A 9,793-nucleotide genomic window follows, 5' to 3' on the forward strand; every position below is an offset into this window, starting at 1 on the left:
AGGCGGGTACCTGACCCACTGGTGTGACTTACTAGTCACACCAATCCCCTCGGGTTCTAATAGCGGGTAAGACCGGTAGGTGCTTGACTCACCTGTGTGACCTACTAGTTATTCTTGCACCTCTAGTTCTACCGGAAGGTAAGATCAGTGGGTTTCTGACCTGCTTGTATGACCTGCCGTTCTAGGCAAAAATCACAGGTGGGTTCTCCTACCCACTTGTATGACCCACTGTGCCTCAAATAAACTCCAATTGAGCTCAAACTCACCGACGACCTTCCTCACACTATTATAATCGTCATGTCTATATCCTACGTCGATTTTAGTCCCGATTGGACGCATTTCTAAATCCATTATTTGTGCTAAGTTTTGAGAAAACTCATATTTTCACTCTAGATCTTACCCATGTCATGAGTGCTGATTCTTCCACAAGAAAAGGTAAGTGGGGAAAGGACTTTGATTCTTAATTTTGAAATGTTTTTAGCATCGTTTGCATTCATGGACTATATTGACATTCTAATTGCCATACTCATGCATATGATTGATGAACAAATGTTGCATCTAGAACTGAACCTGTATATCTTAAATTCCATATGCCTTGTTATATGTTGCATCTTGTGAATGGATTTATCATGTGATATTTATGATGTCAGATTACCGAACATATGTGGGATTTCTAGAATAGATGCCATAGTCGGCTTAGAAACAAATGCATTGGTTCATCGTGGAATGGTACACGGAAGAACTATGCAATTGTATTATCTAATGTAAGAGTATATGGTTAGGATTTCATAAACCCTCGTGCTATATTCAGAGGGCTAATCGTATTGGGTTATCATTAGGGGGAAGCATCGCTCGTAGACCCCCATGGTGGTTAGATGTACGCGTGGCTGATCATTAGGACAGTTGAAAACCTTGGTGATATATTCAGAGGGCTAATCGTATCGCTTTTAATTTCTGTTGTGGTTCGATTACGATTTACTTTTCTACTGTGGTTCGACCATGATTTATTTTCTATTGTGGTTCGTCTACGATTTATTTTTTTTAGTGCTCATGGTGGGCCTTCTCTAACAACCCTATGGGCGTATTACTGGATAGAGAAAGTATCTCGGATCCGGGGCATACGTGCACTGTGGTTGTGAGTAACACGTTACTTATGACCTAGTATGTTTGTTTAGGTGAATAGGAATAAAATGAATCTTATGCATATAGGATCATTTGACTTACGATTGCTTGTGTGCATCTTTCTTTTCATTTACAAAGCTAGTGAGCTCACCCTTCTTATACACATCTTTTTAGATGATTTTGCAGGCTATTCAGTAGAAAAACCCATATTGGGTTCTATCGACGAAACCCCAGTGGGGATTGGTGGGTTCCCAAAGGATTTGAACATGGTGAAGGTTGCCCGTGTGAGAGTTGTGTTGCTAGGCAACAATGATAGATTCGATTTGCTGTACATTTTGATTATATTTGTATATTTTTCTTTTGCGCTCTCAATATTTAAATTGTTATTTCTTGTTAAATAACATACCTATGGGCCCACATGTAAATTTGTTATGTATAATAATTTGGGTATCAAGAGTATATGAGAATTTCAGGTTATTAATGATGACAAGACTTTCATTGTATTATGTTATTACAATCCAGTGAACAAGTGTGGCTTGTTGTGCTATGGTTACTGTATCAGATGATCTTGGTAGTTTTGGGTTACCTGGAGGGAACCTAATCACCCGTTTAATTCTAAGAGAACGGGCGTGACACTACGATTTTGGCAAGAGAAACTTCCCCCTCTTTGTTGGTTCTTGAATAAACATGAATATTTGATGATAATTGTTCTTAGGCCATTGAAGGAGGTAAAAGAGGTGGTTGAGGTGTGTTGATGATACATTAACTCAAAGCCAAAGAGAAAGAGAAGAAAGCAAGGATGGGTTCACTTATTGTTACTTTGAAGAGCAAGAAGCCAAGGAAAGAAAAGGTGTGAGCAGTGTAAGTTCCCAGTCATTCCAGGCAACCGGTTGTGAGATTCCCTAACCTTTGATTTATATTATATGTATATATGTATATTAGAGTTAGTTGTGGATGAATTGTATACATATTAAGTTAGTTGTGGATGAACTGCAAGCATGCTAGCTAGTTGTGGATATATATGCTAGGCAGAGTTTAACTGTAGAATATTGATATAAGCCCCAATTTATTGTATTCTTTATTGAGTGTTTAGTGTGTACTAAACACTGGGAGTGAGTGCTACACATTGTACTGGCACTGTAAGTATCATCTCAGCTTCGACTTGAGAAAAGGGTGTGGGTGTGCCCGACTATGGGTGCAGTCAAAAGTAGCGTATTGAGTAGGTAAGAAGCCTTTAATGGCATTATTCCAGGGACGTAGGCAAATTGCTGAACTTAATAAAAACCCTATGTTGTGGGTGTGCTTATTGTTTGCATTATATTTATTGAAGTGCGTGGAATACCGAATGGATGTGCACACTTGGAAGTGCCTATGAGTGGCTGAGTGTGCATATGACTGTGTGCAAACAGGGATAGGTATAAGGACAGGTGTATCAAGGTTTTTCGTGTCAGTTATTGGACAGGTTTTGGGGATCGAAATTGGACTCACTGATTCACCCACTCGGATCATTGATTCGCCCTCTCTCAGTGACTGCCGAATTATAATAGTTTTTTCTGTTCTAGAAATGATGTTTTATGTCAAAAACTAAAATTTCAGTTTCTGTATCAAAATGCCTTTTTTTTTTTTTTAACAAAACTGGACGATGGAAATACTTTTTGTTGTTCTATCAATTCTCGTTTATATATATATATATATATATATATATATTTATATTTATATTGTTAAAAAAAATAAAAATGAAACACACCATAAATGCACCAAACACTTTATTCTGTTTTTTCGTTCCAATAGAATGAAAAAACTCCAGAAACATTACCATACACAGCCTTGGTCTTTTCTTATTTATTCATTTTCACTTGTCATAGCAACAGCAAATCAAGAAGCACAAGTCAGAAAAAATTGAATCCTATATAGACCACCGAAGACAATTGCTAGCACAATTAGTGGTGAGTTGCTTATGGATTTCTTTAGCTTTCATTTGTGTTTTTCAAGATTTTCCAGTGGCTTCGCTATTTTTAATCTAATTTGCATTATACGTTTATAGATTTCAACCTTCCGTTTTCTTTGTTTTTTGAATTTTGATTCGTTGTTAGATTTGATTTTCTAATATTTTGGTAATGATTGTCTAGTTTTGGGTCCACATCTGACATGTCATGTTGAATTTTTTTTTTGTTGACTAGATAGCTATTCTAATTGGATTTATATTAAGTCGGAAACTTATTTATTTAAAAATTCAAAATAAAAAAATTTGATCAACTTTAATAACAAATTTCTGAAAACTGTAAAAAATTAATCATATGTCAAATTTGAAAGTTTAATTCAATTAAATTCTCCCATATATTCTCATATACACCCATGCATATAAGTTAGTAATTTATCCATTATTATACATTCTCCCGACTTTAAGAAACAATAGACATTAAGATTAGAAAAACCAACAATCAAGACAGTTCAAATTGTCTTATGATTTTTGAAAACATCTCAAACCCTTGTGACATGAATAACAAATTAACAACTTTTATTGGTATCCTTATGGCTCCTTTAAAACAAATACCTGATGCAATGCAATGTCATTGCTGATCTCTCAAGGGTGCACCCTAGAAATAAAATAAAAAATCTAGTCTATTAGTAATATATGTCTATCCTAAGGTTTTCCTGGATCATGGGTGGAAATGTATCACAAATGTTGGACCTCATCAAACATCTAACTGTCTACTTTGGATATGATCAGAACCATTGGAATATATTTTTGTTGGACAAGGGACAAAAAAGGGCCAAAATCTTGACTGGTTTTATGATCATCGACTCTATCTTTTTTTTTTTTTTTTTTTGAATATAACATATGAGGCCTACAATATGAACCAACGAAGACAATTGCTAGCACAATTAATGGTGAGTTGCTTGTGTCGTAAGGCACCACCTCCTCCCCTCTCCCTCGTTTCCCAAATAAAGAAATTTGTGGGTTCTTTAGCTTTTTGGGATGCAATGAATTGGAGTATGTCCATGTAGTTTTCTATAGGACTTTTGTATAATATGATTATGAACTCTTTTAGCTTTCATTTGTGATTTTCGGGATTTTCTGATGGCTTGCTATTTTTAATCTAATTTTCATGATCCGTTGATAGATTTCATCCTTTCGTTCTTTTCTTTTTGGATTTTGATTCATTGTTAGATTTGATTTTCTAATATTTTGGTGATGATTGGTTAATTATTTTACAGTGTCTCTCAATATGTTTTGGGTCCACATCTGAAATGTCGTGTGGAAAATTTTTGGTTGACTAGATAGCAGAAATTTATTTATTTGAAAATTCAAAATAAAAAAATTGATCTACTTTAATAATAATTTTCTTAAAAACTGTGAAAATTAGTTATATGTCAAATTTCAAAGTTTAATTCAATCAAATTCTCCAATATATTCCCATATACACACATCCGTATATGTTGGTGATTTAGCCATTATCATACATTCTCCCGACTTTAAGTAAAAATAGATATTAAGATTAGAAAAACCAAGAACCAAGACAGCTCAAATTATCTTATGATTTTGAAAAACATCACAAACCCTTGTGACATGAGTAACAAATTAACAACTTTTATTGCCAACTTTTTTTGCTCTCCCTATGGCTCTTTTAAAACAAAAAACCTGATGCAATATCATGGCTGATCTCTCAAGGGTGCACCCTAAAAATAAAATAAAATAATCTAGTCTGTTGGTAATATGTGTCTATCCTAATGTTTTCTTGGATCATGGGTGGGAATGTATCACAAATGTTGGATCACGGCAAATGATCAAATAGCATGTTGGATATACTCAGAACCATTGTTATATATTTTTGTTGGGCAACGAAAAAAAAAAAAAAAAGGGCCAGACCCATTGACCAGTTTTATGATCATCGACTCTATCTTTCTTTTTTTTGAATATAATATACAAGGCCTACATTATAAGCATCTTTGATTTTCTTTTTTTATTTTAGTAGAAACAATTAATTGACTTATATAATCTAGGATATTTTTTTTAAATATTTATGTACAAATCATTATTCCTTTCAGATTTTTTTTTAAATATTTTCAACATACCACTTTTAGTATTAGTATGGAGCCACTAGAATGACATTATCCAATAAAAAATTAAGTTGATATAGAAGGATATGATGGTGTAAATCTCAAACTTCTCTCTTTTTTTTTTTTTTGGGATCAAGTTTTCTGTCTAAGAGTGGCCATGTATCACACAATACGGGGGTGCATAATGACCACCATGCCCCTCCTCCTGGGAACATGTTCTTTTGTGTCTAGGCGCAAAAGCTACTCTCGAATAAAAAACACTTATCTATTTTTTTTTTTTCCGTTACAATGTAAGGGGATAATGAAGGTAGAGAGACATGTGGAATAATACTCAGAGAGTTAAGCATTTCAAGCACAAATGACAATACTCTGAATTATCAATTGCACGAAGCAGCTGCCTAGTACGTAGTTTTTTTTTGTTTCTTTTCATTTCCATGTAAGATATCTTAAAAAAAAAAAAAAATCAGGTAAAGAAGCGTAAGGCGCAAGCTAAGCAGTTTGCTAAGAATATATTTTTTTATTATTTAATAAAATTAAACCTCTACACTTCCCTCTCTCTCTCTCTCTCCCCCCCCAAAACAAACCTTTACATAAATTTGTATTTATAAACATAGCTTTCCTAACTTATAAAAGAAAAGTTACTATAATCTACGTGATTTTCTATTATTTTAATGAAAATAAAAATTTTTCAACTACCTAACAAAAATTTTTATTATCAATAATTAAGGTTTGGTAGAAGGTTCTTTCTCAGCCGCTAGGCTAGGTTATGCTAGTATCTTTATGTCTATCTCTCGTACTCATATGAAATGAATTCACTGCCCTCTTATGCACTAAACCTTTTTATTGTACCTCATTAGTGTGTTCCTCGATACCACTTGCAATTAGAGTACCCTCTCCCTTGGAGTTTAATGTATTCTCTTTGTACACAGTTTTTTATTTGGAAAACATAAGAGAAGGTGTTTCACCCTTCAGAGATCATCCTTATAGGATCCAAATGCTAGAATAATAAATGGGAAACCCCTCGCTTGAATCCCATGACCCTGCAATTTCAAATTATTAAGGGCCCATTTGATAACGTTTCAAGAAATGCGATTCTACCGTTTCTGTTTCCAGAAACAGCAGAAACGGAGTAAAAAGCGTTTGATAAAACTGTTTCGTTTCACTTATTTTCAGAAATAGAAATAGAAATTTTTACTTATTTATAGTTCAAGAAACGGCCCAGGCACCATTTCTGGAAACGACTTGTGGCCATTTTTTCATTGGTTACTATCGACTTCTAAAAACATGATTTATCAAACACCTTCAATTCCGTTTCTGTTTCTAGAAACGAAATTTTATGTTTCTGCCATTTCTTGAAACAGAAACGGAAGAAACGTTATCAAATGGGCCCTAAGTAATGCCTTGTAAATGTAGATCATATAACCTTTTCTTGACTGCAACAGTTGGCTTGGGATGGTTGGTAGTGCTGCACGTGGCCATGGCCACAGTGATGGGAGTGGACATTGTGATTAGAAAATGCAAAGCGGAGGAAATCAGGGGTAAAATGATCTAGAAACATACATTGTTGAGGGAGGATTACTATTTTCGGTAGTTTTGTAAACCTAAAAATAATATTATGTATTTTTTTTAATTGAAACAAACTGGGTAATCTTATAAATCTGAACCTAATTTTATATAATCTTGTCATTTTCCTTCACTCGTGGCACAGAGAAAAACTTTCCCTTGTAGTCTTCATCTCCAAGAGAGGGTACGATGATTATTGCGCAACCCCTAAAGAAGTGTTGCAAAGGCCTCTCATTGATAGAAAATTTGTCCCACCTTTTATTTGGAGTTTCTCTTCTCAATTCACTTTCTCATTTGTCATATGCAATTTTTTTTTTTTTTTTTTTTTTTTTTTTTTTTTTTTTTTTTTTTTTTTTTAATGTATGCGTCACTTTGAGCCCGTCGGAGTAAAGCGTCATCTGTGTCCTGGTCAAAATTCCGTGCCTTTTAATTGCCGATCCCAATTAAGCAGTTGAAGTTGTCATATACTCTCCCCATGTTTGTCATCCCTCCTTTCTTTCTCACCAAGCCTTGATCAACCCCTTCTCTCCCTCCCCATCTTCCAGGAACTCTGCTCCACAAGTACTCATGGCGGTGGCGATGGAGGAGGTGAAGACGCAGGTCTATAATTCCTCACCCACCAGTCACCCTTACTATATACCCCGATTGGACCATCCTCGCCGTCCGGCGGCGGCAGCAGCCATCGACATGATCGACCTCAACCCTGAACCAGGTGCAGATGATCATGTTAATTCAAGGGGTCCTGATCTAGTGGGTCCAATTGCTAATTTGATCATGCCTATTTTGGCAAAACCAGAAGCTGACTTCTTTTCTATCTCCATTATCGATGGTCATGATATGCAGTCAATGGATGAAGAGCAGCAAAGGCACACCAGAAGCTGGAGAGAGATAAGATACCTAAGCTTCTCGTCAGGGACTAATAGTTCAAGCTTCCGATCAGTTGGTGATGAAGAGGAGGGAACCAGGAGTGGCAATAATAATAATAATAATCCCATAGTTAGTGCATTGAGAGAGAATGAGATTGGGAAGATGGCTATGACTCTCGGTGTTTCCATCACAACTGGTCTGCTTGGTATCAAAAACTCATCATCATCATCATCATCTGCACACCATATCACTGTGTGTGTGATAGCACTTGCTCTAAGCTTGGGTTACGCAGCCACTTGGAACGGTATCCTCATGCGCAAAATTAGTATTTCCTGGATCACTGGTGGGGTTGCAGATTTGATAGAACAACTGGGAATTGTTTTACTTCTAGCGGCCTTTTTCGCCACGCTGGGCTTATCGTTCCCTTTAAATCTCAGTTGGATCCCTTCTCTCGGCTTCGCCCTCTCACTGTTTCCGTTCCTCTTGCGATTCTTCAAAGTATGTGGCCGATGATAGATCATTCTCTGCAGCCGCCGTTGCATTGGGAACATCTAGTCTTTTTTCTTTTTTGAGTTGTAAATTAGACTACTTATACGAAGATTGTGCCATTTTTTTTTTTTTTTAGATAAAAGTGTGATTGTAATATCGTATGATGGATCTCTAATCTATATAGCTTAGAATGTTGCTGGTATAGTGGTAGACTTGTTGCGTGGTATGAGTTTAATTATTCTGTATTTATGCTTGGCTTGTGCTTTTAAAGAAGATTTTGAAAAAAAAAAAAAAATGAAAGAAAAAGGGACCAAGTTTTCACATTCACCGGCCAGTTCAAATGTGCGTGGATTAAGATAGTATTCCGATAAATATACTAAAATTGTACAGGTTAGGGGCGAGTGGTAGCAGGACGTACGTATTGCAATCTTATTTTCACTTTCTTTTAATATTAACCGTCCATTTAAGTTTAGATTAAACTAAACCATCTATTAGTTTTTTATATTGTAACTGATTCTTAGTTTTTAGGGTGGAGAGATGACGGATGTGGTTGCTTAACTTGTCTAATATTTTTTTATATAAATAAATAAAAAAAATCCAATATAAACGGACTCCTCCTTCGATTTTGTTGGGAAATCTCAATTTTCTCTCTCTCTCTCTCCTTACTTTTACTTCAACATTGTTCCTTCTTTCTACAGCCGCCATCATCATCATCTCTCTCAAAATAGGATGAGGTAAGAAAAAAATCAAAATAACTATTTTCAGGCACTGAGCATATGAGAGACTTGGTCACATATAACCAAATACCATGTTTACATATTAATCATTAGGGAAGAGATTTAGACAGTAAAGTTTGCATGTATGGCAAAAGATAAATTTGAATTTATAAAGTGAACAAAGCTGTTGAATATCTAGGATTTTATTATTACTTATTGGGTAGATATTATTAACCTATGAGAATTTACCATGAATGCAAATCTTCACTGAAATTGGTAAACAAAACTTCAACTAGACTGGAGAGCAGTGAAAAAGGAAGAAGTAAGAAGGAACAACCTTGAAGAAGAAGCAAGGAGAGAGAGAAAGAGAGGACCGAGATTTCTAAGCTGAATGAAAAGAGGAGTCCGCTTATGTTGAGATTTTTATTATTTATTTATTTAAATATTAATAATATTAAACAGAGTTGTAACTGTTTACAACTCTGCTAGCAGGATTAACATATTTAACACGTGTCAATCATATCACTTACGTAAACATTCACCGAGCTTCGAATGTTCCGCATTCCTATTTTTCTGCACGTACCGCGACCATTTTGCCGAACTTTAGAATAAAATTTTTGAGTTGGTAGAAGAACAACCAACCCAGTAGCGGAAAACTCTTTTGAGTATATGCTTTCCACTTCCTCCACGGTCCGTACTACCCCCACCCCCCCAAAAAAAAAATGGTGCTATATGAGATGAATATTTTTTGGCTTCTAGATCGTAGACCAATTGTTATGCGTTAGAGCGTTTGGGAGAAGGAAGAGTTTGGGATGATAAGACCAAATGAATGGAAAAAGAAAATCGAAAAAAATAACTAGACGATCAATGATGGAATCGAATTGTTAAAAATAATAGTTGGAAAACCATCTCTTATGGCTCGGTCCAATCAAAGCTGGTCAGGGTGAGTCACCTTTTTTTTTTTTTTTTTTTTT

This window comes from Macadamia integrifolia, chromosome 10 (assembly GCF_013358625.1).
Source record: "Macadamia integrifolia cultivar HAES 741 chromosome 10, SCU_Mint_v3, whole genome shotgun sequence".
NCBI classification, from domain to species: Eukaryota; Viridiplantae; Streptophyta; class Magnoliopsida; order Proteales; family Proteaceae; genus Macadamia; species Macadamia integrifolia.